Source organism: Ovis canadensis, chromosome 15, assembly GCF_042477335.2.
Source record: "Ovis canadensis isolate MfBH-ARS-UI-01 breed Bighorn chromosome 15, ARS-UI_OviCan_v2, whole genome shotgun sequence".
Lineage (NCBI taxonomy): Eukaryota > Metazoa > Chordata > Mammalia > Artiodactyla > Bovidae > Ovis > Ovis canadensis.
In genome coordinates this window covers 59,343,469-59,357,040 of record NC_091259.1, presented here as the reverse complement: position 1 = coordinate 59,357,040, position 13,572 = coordinate 59,343,469, and the positions used below count along the sequence as shown (strand labels likewise).

The following is a 13,572-nucleotide window of genomic DNA, read 5'->3' as shown; positions in this document are numbered from 1 at the left end:
TGAGAGGTCATGTTACAGTCATCAGGTTGGTAAAAATTAAGAAATTTTTTAATATTTAGAGTTGCTGAGGGTGTGGGAGATGGAACCATCATTCCTGCTGGTGGGAGTGTAAACAGACCTAACCTCTTGGGTGGGCACTTTGGCTACATCACAGTCACACACACACACAATCATTCAAACACACTCTTGGTCCCAGCAGTGGCACTCCAGTATATGACAGGATGAATGGCTGCATATGGTATACTCAAAAGATGGAATTCAGTAAAACCCAAAGGAGAAACGATCTGTGAGTCCTAACATTGGAAGTATATGTCTGAAATACTTCATAATACTTTTTAAAATCCAACAGGCTTATTTTTTTGCTTCTAACGTTTATGTTTTGTTTCTAATGATGAGATTAAAGGTTCAGACTGCTGTTTGCAAGCTGCTTTTCACAAATGACACCTGTGAGAGTGGACTGGCTTTATTCTCCATACACGAAAAGCCGTCGTGTCTGCCTTTTTTTTTTCTTTCTTCTAGCTGTGGCTTTGTAGTCTCTGTGACATCTGGATATGCTGTATATAAATTTTGATTGGATAAATGCAAGAATCTGGTAACAGTCATCTTTAGACAGATTTACAGGTTTATTTTTATGCTTCTCTTTAAATAGTTGTTTATGTCTATAATCAATGGTCCACCAAAGATTATGAATTAAACAATACAGAACTAAAAATTAAATGGTTTAGAAGGATGAAGAGGTCAAAACGCTCAGGGTTTGAGGGAAACAAGCTCATCTGTAGTTTATGGGGTCCTAGGATCCCCAGCCTTCCTTACAAACCACATGAATGCACTGTTGACTATTGCTTTAAAGGGAAAACAATGTTTGAAATGGGATACTGAAGCTACATCCACCAAGGAGAGAAACTTGTGATCTGGGCATTAGTCAATATGGGTAAATGTAAACAGTGCTTTGAAATGGACGGGAAAGATGACCCCTTTTCATTTTCCAAAAAGTCAGGTCAAAGTTACATGAATAAGAGGAATACAAACATCTTTGGTAGATGAGATGTGGCAGAGGTGAAGTGGAATAGAAATGGCTAGAGGGTCCTTCACATGGAAGTTAAATCCTCAAGATGTTGAAGTGTATTTGCTTTTAGCTGTGTTTAAGAGAAAACCAAACACAGCCCAAGATGAAGCTTCTTCCCACAACGTTCACCCTCCCTCCAGGCAGCAGGCAGGCCACACCTCACCCTTCTACATAGCCACCAGGCTCAGTGGCTATGAAACAGTTGGCTATGAAATTTCCAAGGCACTAGTAGGGTCTAAGACTGGATGAGCTAGAGACACCACTGGAAGAGCTTCCAGGGAGGGGACCATGAGAGATGAGGAGGGGAAGACAGGTGGGATTGCCTCTGCAGTCTCTTTCTTGAGGCCCCAGCCTTTACTGAGGGATCAGGGGAAAGGGGCAGAGTAACTGAGACCCACTTTCCACTTGCAGCCCCCAACCCCCGCCCCCCCCCCAGCTTTCTAAGGTTTGGGCTGCTGACCTATGTGAAAAGCAGCTGCCCAGTGTGCTGCAGTGTGAGGACAGTGTGTGAGGAGGTATCTGACCCAGATGAGGAGTGTCCCTACCCATATCATGGTCAGAGGTGGTCAGTGCCTAGTTCTTACTTGGAGCACAGCAATGAAAAGTGGCTGCCCCTCCCCTCCAAAGAAAGATTCAGTGTTAAATTCACAGAGTTTAAGGAACCTGAGTCAACCAGAAGTAGATGTCTCAGAGGCCAAAGAGAGACCTAAGCCATAAATTGTGGGCTCATCAGCTTATGGATGGAAGTGAATGAGGTCATCCAAAGAAAGTATGCAGTGAAGAGAGGGCCTGTGAGGGCACCTGGAGGACACTAGTATTTCAGGGTGTTCTAACCCAATCAAAGACCACCGGGGACCATCCATAGTCCAATGGAGTCAGGTTTATTGACCCATTGCTATGAGGAAGACAGCACATCAGAGGAATCATGGAGAGTCCTACCAAACACAAAGAAAAAGAGTTCTTATAGGATCTGAGAGAGGCGGGATTAGGTGAAATGTAAATCAGGCAGTAGTTTGATAGCTCAAAGCAAACCAGAGTAAAGGAGCCTACATCAGGTCTGGACTGCTCAGTGGACTCAGGGTCTTGTTTCCTTGGAAACAATAAAGTTCAGGCTCATGTGGAATACATGTTTAGAAGTCCCTTTTCTGAATCTCTCCACACCTGGGTTTTAAACCCTGTCCTCTTAGTTATTTAGCTCTTCCAGGCAAGAGTTCCATTCCTATTCTAAAAGCAAAATTTCTGATAGTCTATAATTCTAGAAAACAAAATTGCTCAGTGAGTAAGAAACAAATAGTCACTTCAAGAAGAAGGTTGTTATGATATTTTATAGCTGCAGTATGTCCCTGGGAAAAATTTTGTTTCTTATTAATTTTGTGGCTGGCTTTCTCTCCGTCTGTTATTTCAGCCTGATGAATACCACAGCAGGTTTTTACAGCCTGAACTAATTTTCAGATTTTCAAGGGACACACAAAGGAGGTGGAATCTGCAAAGACTGAGTGTAGTAAGTAGGCAGTGTGGACAAAAAAAAAATGTTGCCTGTCAAGTAAGTAAACAAAAATCTTTCCTGCCATCAAGTCATCAGCCCCTGCAGTTACCACTCACAATGGGTGCACCCTGAAGGGGAATTCTGGATGGAGAAAAACAGTATACTAACCCTAGATAGTTTAAGATGCATCAGTTCAGTTCAGTTGCTCAGTCATGTCCAACTCTTTGCGACCCCATGGACTGCAGCATGCCAGGCCTCCCTGTCCATCACCAACTCCCGGAGTCCACCCAAACCCATGTCCATTGAGTCGGTGATGCCATCCAACCATCTCATCCTCTGTCGTCCCCTTCTCCTGCCCTCAATCTTTCCCAGCATTAGGGTCTTTTCCAATGAGTCAGCTCTTCGCATCAGGTGGCCAAAGTATTGGAGTTTCAGCTTCAGCACCAGTCCTTCCGATGAATATTCAGGAATTATTTCCTTTAGGATGGACTGGTGGGATCTCCTTGCTGTCGAAGGGATTGTCAAGAGTCTTCTCAAACACCACAGTTCAAAACCACCCCAAAGGAATAATTTCAGTGAGCCTAGACTCTTGCATCTTCCCATACATAAAAGGGCACTAAAAGTCAATTTTTGACATCTGGTTTCTTATGTATGAATAGTAATAATCTTTGGATGTTCACTACACTTTTTTTTTTCAGGAAAAATTCCTTGCTCCTCCCTTACCTCTTTTGAACAGTCCTTCAGAGCTATCTAAGAGGCTGCCAACCCAGATTATAGTCCTCAGTCAGGAGAAGGCAATGGCAACCCACTCCAGTACTCTTGCCTGGAAAATCCCATGGGCGAAGGAGCCTGGTAGGCTGCAGTCCATGGGGTCATGAAGAGTGGGACACGACTTCACTTTCACTTTTCACTTTCATGCATTGGAGAAGGAAATGGCAACCCACTCCAGTGTTCTTGCCTGGAGAATCCCAGGGATGGGGGAGCCTGGTGGGCTGCTGTCTATGCGGTTGCACAGAGTCGGACACGACTGAAGTGACTTAGCAGCAGCAGCAGCAACAGCAAGGCTGCAAATAAAATGTAGTTCTCAACTTTTACGTGGTGTACTTTTTTTCAGTCGACAGTAGAAAGGAAACTAAAGTCTTAGGTCTCACAAACCAGGAAGATGATTGTTGATTATGAACAGGAGGAGGTCTAGTACACTGTGTGCTGTGGAATAAGGTGGCCACTAGCCATAGCTGAAACTCCAATAGTTTGGCCACCTGATGCGAAGAACTGACTCACTGGAAAAGACCCTGATGCTGGGAAAGATTGAAGGCAGGAAGAGAAGAGGACGATAGAGGATGAGATGGTTGGATGGCATCACCGACTCAATGGACATGAGTTTGAGTAGGCTCCGGGAATTGGTGATGAACAAGGAAGCATGGCAGGCTGCAGTCCATGGGGTCGCAAAGAGTCGGAAGCAACTGACCGACTGAACTGAACTGAGCCCATAAGTGGCTCTTTAAATTGAACTGAAAAGTAATTAATTGGATTTAATTTTTAAATAAATTCAAATAAATATTTTTCTTCCTTCATGGCACTTAACCTCATGTCAAATGTTCAGTAGCCACAGGCTAGTCTCTACCTTATTGGACAGTGCAGCTGTAGAATATTTCCATCGTTACAAGCAGTTAAGAGAAATGAGAGTCACACGCGATGGTGACCCGTGGGAGTGTAGTCTCAGCCCAACACTCAGCCCAACAGCGCTACTCTCTTCGTTTGACAGCTACCGTGTAACTGTAGCTTGGACTACAACCAAGGCTAAAAGCCGGAGGCTCCACTGCTTCTTCACGTTTCCCTTCGTACACAAACTCACTACCATCGCCACACTCCATCTCCCAACAAGCCCCGGGCCCGTCTTCTGCGACGCTGGCCTCTTGGACTTCTGGGAAATGTAGTTTAAACAGCGTTCCAACTCCGGAAAGGTTCTAGCCACGAACTAAGGCTCCCATGAGGCAGTGCGTGGTCAGTTCCGGTCCTATTCACCGCGGCCGCCAAGTGTGCCGTGAGGGGCCCGCAAGTTGGCACTGAAGTCTTAGTGCAACGGTGACTTGAGATGCAGGAGTTTGGGGGACCGCGCTGTGCCTCTCCCTGCCACTGCTTAGGTCTCCGCCGCTCCGGAGTTGTAGAGACGCCTCAACCCAAGGCGGAGCCGACCGGGCCCCAGGGAACCATAGTTACACTCCAGCCACAACCACTAGGGGACTTGAAAGCAGCGTCCGACGGCGGTCGGTGGGGCGATCCCTGACGGGAAGCGCACGCGTAAATGCCGGGCCTCAGGGCTTCTGTAAACACCAAAGAGCGCCTGCGCGAACGGAGCGCCTGGAGACTGACACGCGGGGGCGCCTTAGCAAAGATAACAGTAATGAACAGTAACGTAACGGTCCCGTTATTTTTCTGCCCTTTTTTTTTTTTTTAATGGTTTGCTAAGCACAGCTCCCTTCACTGAGTCTGTTAATCTGATCTTTGGGGCACTCATTTTACCAGTGGGACAGCGGGTCAGAGAAAGTGATAGCGAGAGTCCTAGCATCTTTGCGTGGAGGGACCAACGATGGTTCAGGATACAAGGACTCTAGACTCTGTCTCTGAGTTGCTGTGTGACCTTGGTAGTTCTGTTCCCCTGAGGACCTAAGCTTTCTGATTTGTAAATGGAAATAGGATATTGGAAGGATCAAATAAGACGCAGAAAATAAACTAAGTTGCCGAGCAATCTATAAGGACAGAAGATTATTATAATCGGTGATTGCACATTGAGGAACTATTTCATCATACTACAAATTGCAAAACTGAGGGCCCCTACAGGGGCAGGAGCTTGCTCCAGGTCTCAGCAGTCTGTGAGCAAGGGCTAAAACCTAGGCTGCCAGCGTTTGGGCTTAGAGCCCTTCCTTGCACCTCCAGAATTAGTTGTCTTTGTTGCATACAGGCTTAGAGAGGCAGACTGTGCCCAGAGTCCAGAGAAGCCCCTATTCTTAATCCTTCTCCTACCTGCTGGGCCTAGTGGAGGAAGACCCTGCTCTGTTGAGATGACTACCAAAGGCAAGAAATTAAGGAGGAGCTGGAGAATCCTGGAAACAGAGGACAGTGTGGCAGAAGCTGTACAGATCCTACTTCTCAGAAGAGTGGCCCAGGTAAGGGAAGGAGATCAGATGTGACAGATGAGGGGCTAATGTTAAGGGGACCGACCCTGAATGGAAAAGGGTGGTCTCTATTTCTGAACCCAAGAGGAATTGGGTGCTCAGATGATTCCATCTGGGGCTCTGACAGCTGCCCGTGACAGCTGGAGGGGGTGCCTGTGCTGGCTTGGATGCTAAGGAGAGGAGGTGATGCAGGTTGAGCTGAGAGGCTTTAGGGGCCACTCGCCCAACCAGGTGGAGCTGTCAGGTGGCATTGTGGGCAAACCATACCACCAACCAAGATACTGACCTCTCTGTCCCTTGGAGCGGGGCTGTGCCCAGCTGTCTCTCTGGAGTGCTCTAAGAAGTTCTGGACATAGGTGTGGGAGGGGCTTGGAGCCGCTAAGGTCTGGTTGCAAATAGGGCCTCTTCAGGCAAGTCATGAAAGGAAGGTGTTTGTAGAAATAGAAGTTCAAGATCTTCCCCACCTCTAACTGTCTGATTCTCTGGGCCTTCACTTGTCTCTGTTTTCAGCAGGGGAAACTGAGGCTAACGGAAGAAAAGACTCTCTTCAGGATACACAAGGAGCTGGCGTAAAACTGGACTAGGATAGGGATCTTTCCATGACATGGCAGTGATCAAACATCTTCATCAAACATTTATTGAGTATCTAATGTATACGCTGAGAAGAGCTACCTTAGGGTACAAACAGAATCCAGGATTGCAGTCAGACTCAGCTTTTAACTTGCCCTCCCAGTGACTTAATGCTGTGATCCTTGGTGAGTCACTACCCTACTCTGAGCCTCACTGTCTCTAGAGTGGGAGTGGTAAGCCGTATCCAGGGCTCTCTGAGGTGTAACTATGAATTAAATGAGTTAAGAACTGTTAAGTGCATATAACAGCACTAGGCCCATGGTACCCGCTCAGTAACTATTAGTCGCTCTTTGTTACTCATGAACACAGGTGGAGGCCAGCTGGAGATAGGGTTCTCCCAGAGTCCGGCAAGAGCGGAGATGCCACCACCTCTGGTCTGTTTGCCTTCTAGATACCTCCACTCTGCAGCCAGGCAGCCTGTGTTTGTGAAAGTTGAGGGGTGGGGGGACACTTGCATCCCCATTTCTCCCTCTGGCACTGGGAACCTGGCAGGGAGCATTTACACCTCCACACACATGTGATGCATGTTCCCGACTACCTGGGTCCAGAGTTAAGGTGATTCTTGCCCAGTACAGCTGCACAGTATAGCCCTGGGCAGTGAGACCAGAACCATGACTCTTCCTCCCTGCAGGGCAGAAGTCCCAAAAGGCTGACAGCAGGGTCTTGACCTGTGTGTGTCCCCTGAACAGATCAGGAGCTGGGGGTAGAGAGGCGCCTGGGTGGAAGACAGGGCCCAATATCAGATACCCTACCCCCAGCTTACCCTGTTTGAAGGTGGTGGTCTGGTCCATTGGTACTTTCAGCTCTGGTCCAGGCCACCCTAGTGGAGGTCTGGTTCAAACCCCTTGTTTATAGAGAAGGAAAGAGATGACCGCTGAGCTCACCCAGAGCCCCACAGTAAGGTGGGGGTGAGTCTAGGCCAGAACTCAGGTGTCCTGGTGTTTGGCCAGGGCTCTGCCTGGCAGCTGGTTGGGAGGGGGCAGGCCTTGGCTCCATTTCTCTTTTCCCTCTGCCACTGCAGGCACACTTGGAGCCAGATGTGGACACCTGGGTGGGTTGTGGGTTGGGGCATAGAAGGGAAGGGGAGTACAGGACCTGGTCAGCAGTCTAGAGCCGAGCTGGGGTGGGTGGACTGGGGAGCTCTCAGTGGTGTGTGTGTGGCTGCTGCAGGATTCTAGGGCCTTATTAATCAGTCTGAGGCAGCAGAAGATAAAAATACCGTGGGAGCACACTCCTGGAGGAGGGTAGCAAAGCAGATTCAGTAATGAGTCACAGAGCCCAAGCCCTAAATTTAGAAGGTGCTGAAGGAGGCAGCCGCCCCTGGGGAAGCACCGTGGAGACGCCCACTAACCAGGGGTACCAGTGCTTCAGGGCAGAGGGCAGTGGTTGGCAGGAGTCCCCAACACAGCAATGCCCCAGGAAAGCTGGGCTGCTTCTAGGCCTGCCCCAGGTATGAATTTTGGACCTCAAAATGAACCCAGACCCAGGGCACAGTCTTCAGCCCCACTCACTGACAGAGCTCCTAGCAAGCCTTCCCCACACGAGCCCTTCAAAGGGTTCTAGAAACTAGCCCCTGGGGCGTGGACATCTCAGTACTGTCCTGCCAGCTGGCTGGGTACAACCAGGCTCCCTGGGGCCCGCTGCTGTCCTGGTGCCCTGTTGTCAGACGCTGAGAAGGGAGGCTGTGTGGATGCAAGGAGCTCATGTCGTTGAGTGAAGGCCTCCCAAAGGGGACCCATCCAGGCCTTCGTAGCTCTGTTAGGAATTGGGCCAAGGAAGCAGGGCAAGATGTTATAATGCCCACTTCTGCTTTATTCTCAGCCCTCCAGGTTCCAGGTGAACCTAGACTGTTTCTTTTTCTCCAGGTCAGAAGAGGAAGGCACTGCCTCCAGGTCAAGGAGCAGAGACTTACAAAAGAGGCTATGCCTTGGGGACAGCTGCCAGACCTGGGGTAAGGGAGCTTAGGAGACAAGAACTGATAGTAGTTGTGGCGTTTATGGAGCGCTTGTTGCTTGCCAGCCACCGTGCTAAGCTCTCCACGTGCATGAACTCCATCCTGGAGGCAATGATGTAAGTCCTACTAGCTTACTTGTTCACAGAAATGGGAGTACCAAGACAGAGAGGTTAAGTAACTTATTCTAGATCACACAGTAAGAGGTTCTAACCCAGACAACCTAGCTCCCTAGCCTAGGCTCTTAGCTATTACGCTAGACTGCTGAGCAGGGTATTTTACCCTATCTGTGCTGCCTCTGCTCCTGTCCTTCCCTCCCAGAACTCCAGGGCCTGGGAGCTTCTCTCTGGGCCTTGCAGGGTCTTGATGCCCAGGGTGCTCCTAGGCTTGGAGGAAAGAAGAGACTAACAGAGCTCTACTGCGTGCACCCCCCACCACGCAGGACTCCACAGTTTACAGAGCCCACCCAGCTGCCCCAGGCCAGGAGAGAGGCATCTTAAGCACCTCAGCAGGGAAACAGACCAGAGAGGTGCCAGGCCTTGCCCACAGTCGGTGGGGCCCAGAGTAGAACCATGGAGACTCCCTCTTTGGGAGGGCCCCAGACCCAGATGGCCAGCACCCCCTCTGCAGGCTCGGTCCTCCTCCTGCTAATGTCTGTTAGGCACTGCCGCCTGCAGGAACCCAGTTTGATTGCTGGGTCGATGCAACCTTCTGAAAGCCCTGGAGTGTTTTGTCAGGGGCTCTTGATCCATCTGCCTGACCCCAGGCCCTCCCTTCAGCTCTGTGCTCAGGCTGGATGGCAGTAGGGGTGAAGGTGTCTTTGTGTGTCTTTGGGGAGGACTAGGTTGTCTGGCCCTTTTACCAGGGCAAGAGCTCCAGCCCTGGGACGATGCTTTCTTTTCTGGAAGCTGCCCCCCCCCCCCCGCCCCCCGCCCCGACACACACACCTTCCTTCTTTTGGTTTCTTCACATTTTTTCATCTCAAAGCTGAGCCCACAGTGCCCTGACAGAACAGTTTCCACCTCCTGGAACTAGAGGGGCCTCTGGGGGAGCTATTAGTATCACCCTTGAATGGGGGAAGGGTCAGAGGGCCCACCCCCAAATCTCTAGGCTATTGTTCCTGGGGAGAAGAGGCTCCTTTGAGAGGCCTGCTTGAGGAGCTCAGACCTGCCAGGGATACAGCCTGGCCCAGGTGTAACAGGACTTCCCTTACACCCCTTCTTCCCCCTGCCAGAGAGCACACGTGGGGATACCACGGATAGGTTCTGTTTCTTTCTGGGCTTTATTTTCCTCATTTTTCAAGTGGGGCTAAGAATCCCAGCATGACCTTCCACCTAAGGTTATTGTGAAGGTTAGACAAAATGAGTGGTAGACTCTTACTCTGCCCCAGAACCTCTTCACAGAGAGGATGTGCCAGGCCATTTGTGTGTGTGTGTGTGTGTGTGTGTGTGTGTGCGTGCACACATGCACACAACAGCTGTAACCCAGGTGCTGACTGCATTCCCAGGGCAGGCAAGAGACTGAGGTCTGTGAGGGGACTGGTGAGTAGCTCTTTGAGGCTGTGTGATGTGGGTATGACAGGGCCCCAGGTATAAGGTTGCCAGATTTAGCAAATATTTGAAACATGCTAACAATAATTTTCCTTATCTGAAAATCAAATTTCAAGATGTGTCCTGTGTTTTATCTGGCAAGCCTACTGGGTGACCTGGCGTGCTCAAGCCAGTGTGCCCCTGTTGGATTCCCATGCATGAGACTGAGATGGTATGTGGCTGTGTGGACTGAGGCAGGAGATGGGTGTGATCGTGGAACCAACTGGGATCATTTCAGTGGGGCTCCGAAAAGCTTCGATACCATAGTCCTTCATGTCAGCATGGAGAAGAATCCAGTGAGAGCAAAGTAGTAGATAAGAAATGATTTATGAGAATAAAACCCTTGTGAGGCTTACAAGCAGATGGGTGGGAAGTGCCCCCAGAACTTAGAGGGCTACAGTTTTATAATCAAACGAAAAGTGGGGAGGGGAAGAAGACCTTCTTTGTCTCTCTTGAGTAGACGTGACGTTTCCATCAGCAGCTCCTCCCCAGACAGGGCAGGGAAGTTTACTTGTCCCTCCCTATATGGTTAGACCAGGACTATCATAGCACTTTGAAAAAATATTTTCAGGTCTCAGTACAGTGAGGGTCTTTCATTTTGAAAAGTCACCTTTCCATAAATGATGGGGTTTTTTGGTGTGTGCACAGAGCCTGTTTGGGGGGTCATTAATGTATGGATGTGAGAGTTGGACTGTGAAGAAAGCTGAGGGCTGAAGAATTGATGCTTTTGAACTGTGGTGTTGGAGAAGACTCTTGAGAGTCCCTTGGACTGCAAGGAGATCCAACCAGTCTATTCTGAAGGAGATCAGCCCTGGGATTTCTTTGGAAGGAATGATGCCACCTCATGTGAAGAGCTGACTCATTGGAAAAGACTCTGATGCTGGGAGGGATTGGAGACAGGAGGAGAAGGGGATGACAGAGGATGAGATGGCTGGATGGGCCTCATTGACTCGATGGACCTGAGTCTGAGTGAACTCCGCGAGTTGGTGATGGACAGAGAGGCCTGGCGTGCTGCAATTCATGGGGTTGCAAAGAGTCGGACACGACTGAGCGACTGAACTGAACTGATTGAGCTCAGTGTCTGGATGTGAGTCTCATGGCACCATTGTTTTATTGTTTGGGGGCATGTCCTGTGCTTCTGTTGCATGGTTTTGTTGCTAAGCAAGCCTGCCTAGTTTTGTGGTTAAGCAAACCTGCTTTTTCGAGTAATCATTAATTTACAGGAGTTTTTTTCCCCATTTTTTTCTACTTATAATCCCCTAGTGGGATTAACTATTTAATCACTTATTTTTGTCCCTCTATTCTATCACCCAGGAGATCAGCCCTGGGTGTTCTTTGGAAGGAATGATGCTGAAGCTGAAACTCCAGTACTCTGGCCACCTCATGTGAAGAGTTGACTCATTGGAAAAGACTCTGATGCTGGGAGGGATTGGGGGCAGGAGGAGAAGGGGATGACAGAGGATGAGATGGCTGGATGGCCTCACCGACTCGATGGACATGAGTCTGAGTGAACTCCGGGAGATGGTGATGGACAGGGAGGCCTGGCGTGTTGTGATTCATGGGGTCGCAAAGAGTCGGACACGACTGAGTGACTGAGCGACTGAACTGACTGATTCTGTCCCTATCACAGCGCTTGGCTGTGTCAGCGTCACCAGCAGGAGAGGGGATAATAGGTCACTCTGACTGTGTGCTCTGTGATTCCCTGAGGCTCTAGCAGCTCACTCAGGGCAGTGTTTGAGCTGTTTGCTCAGTGAGGCCCAGCAGGGGTAGGAGACCCACCCTGGGCAAACACTCAGATCCGGCTCCAGGTGGGACTAGGGTGCTGAACCTGTTGCCTCCTGCCATCAAACAGTAAAGGACACATCCCTCAAGGCCATGCCAGCCCTGGGGACCTCAGAGTGCTCTGTCCTCGGCCCTTCCAGGGGGGCCTCTGGAATCACCTCTCTGCTGCTTCCTGGTGACATCACGCAAGTCGTTGCTCAGTCTTCTAGAACAGTGCCCCCAGGATATTGCCTTGTTCCCCTAGGCAACCTGGGAATTTTCTCACCCAAACTGGCAAGGCCGGTTACCCCAGAGGAGAGGAGCTGGGGGAAGAAGGGGTCAGGGGGGCCTTCTCCTCATCTCCCAGAGGGGAGATCGAGGCAGCCATCCGTCTGTCTGACTAGATGGTGAGTAGGAGGGAGCACCAGGAGCAAGTCAGGATGTGGTAGCCCCTCATTGTCTAGTACACTTGGGCAGGGGAGGAATCTTGAAGCAAAGAGGTTGGTAACTGCCCCCAAGGCCACCCCTAGAGTAGTGAAAGAGGTGGCATATAGTGGGGAGCAGGGACAGAGCCTTGGGTTAGAAGCTGGGAGACCTAAGATCTTATCTGTGCTCTGACCGTGCTGCTTGGGCCTTTGTTTCTCCATCTGTACAGTTAGGGGCTGTGGTCCTGATGGGAGCTCAGTGAGGGGAGTTGAGAGAGGAGTGTTATGGACCAGGTCATGGATGGCTCCAGGCAGGTGTCCTGACTCTGTTCCAACAGCTGGCAGGGGTCAGTGAGCAAGAACTGGTGTGAATATCTCCAAACAACCCCCCACCCCATTCCGGGAGTCCTACTGGGTACTTGTGGTCCCCAGATGGCTTCTGTCTTACTTTGATTCAGGGGCGTTGCTATGCCTCCCACACCTCAGCTTCTGTCTCTGTGAGGAGCGTGTGTAAAACCCGCACTTGCTCAGCGCCCTGGGTCACGATTCCTTGCATTCTTGTGATGCCTCTCAGCCTGCTAAGCACTGTCTCTTTCTCATACACACTCCAGCCTTCCACCCCAACTCTGAGTCCTGCTTGGTGTTGTCCCCAACTTGGGGCTGGGGTCTGGAAGGGCACCTCCACCCAGTCCACTTTCTGTTGAGCCCTGTGACTGGGACAGGGGCTGCAAGGGACACACAGGGTCGTGCTTCACCAGCCTTTTCCACTGTTTACTCTTTCATGAGAACCTTAACAACCATCCTACCAAGGTATTTCCTTAACACTTTTTGTAGGAAATATGCCATGTTTGAACAGTGTATTTATTCCTCCCTACCTTTCCCCTTCCAGTTTATATTTTTAGTTATTTGGGCATGAAACTGACATGTATACAACTCTTTTCCTTGCAATAATTCTCAGAGAGTAGGTATTATTATTCTAGATGAAGAAATTGAAACTCAGACAGGACATGTCACCTGCTCTTGGTCACACGTTTAGGAAATGGTATCAACAGAATTTGAACCCAGGTCCACTTTGCACTTCCAGGCTGTGGGAAGCAGGGATCACCAAATCCTAGGACTCCTCTCCAGGCTCCTCCCCCAGGTCACGCATCCCAGCCCTCCCAGCCTTCTCTCTGCTGCTCAGGGGTGTTTGAGACAGGATATGAATCTGCTTTGATCCAGGCATGTTTGGGCGGTTGTTATGAACCCTTGAGCCAGAGATACCTAAATTCCTGGGGGACTAGGAGGGCCTGCAAGGGCAAATTGTTGATGAATGAGGATTTATGCTCCAGCCAGCCTGGCCTAAACCTCCAGGCAGGGTTGAGCCCAGGGCATGGCCACCTGAGCCCAGGGGTACCAGGTCACTCACCTTTTTTGACCCAAGACCCAGCAGATTCATTCTTGGTTAATCTCTATTTGGATTTGAGTGCTGGTTTGATTTCTGCCATC

General features: G+C 49.9%; 2 protein-coding genes across 5 annotated transcripts in view; one reads left to right on the top strand and one right to left on the bottom strand.

Moving 5' to 3' along the window:
* The window catches only part of ATG16L2 (autophagy related 16 like 2), a 40,921-nt gene that overhangs the window by 24,627 nt on the left and 2,722 nt on the right, over window positions 1-13,572 (bottom strand). The gene's annotated exons all lie outside the window — the stretch shown is intronic.
* Window positions 4,793-13,572, top strand: part of STARD10 (StAR related lipid transfer domain containing 10) — a 34,161-nt gene continuing 25,381 nt past the window's right edge. The window contains exons 1-2 of the mRNA XM_069553012.1: window positions 4,793-4,968; window positions 5,590-5,719. The gene's annotated coding sequence lies outside the window, so the exon portion shown is untranslated. The remainder of the gene's footprint in view (window positions 4,969-5,589; window positions 5,720-13,572) is intronic.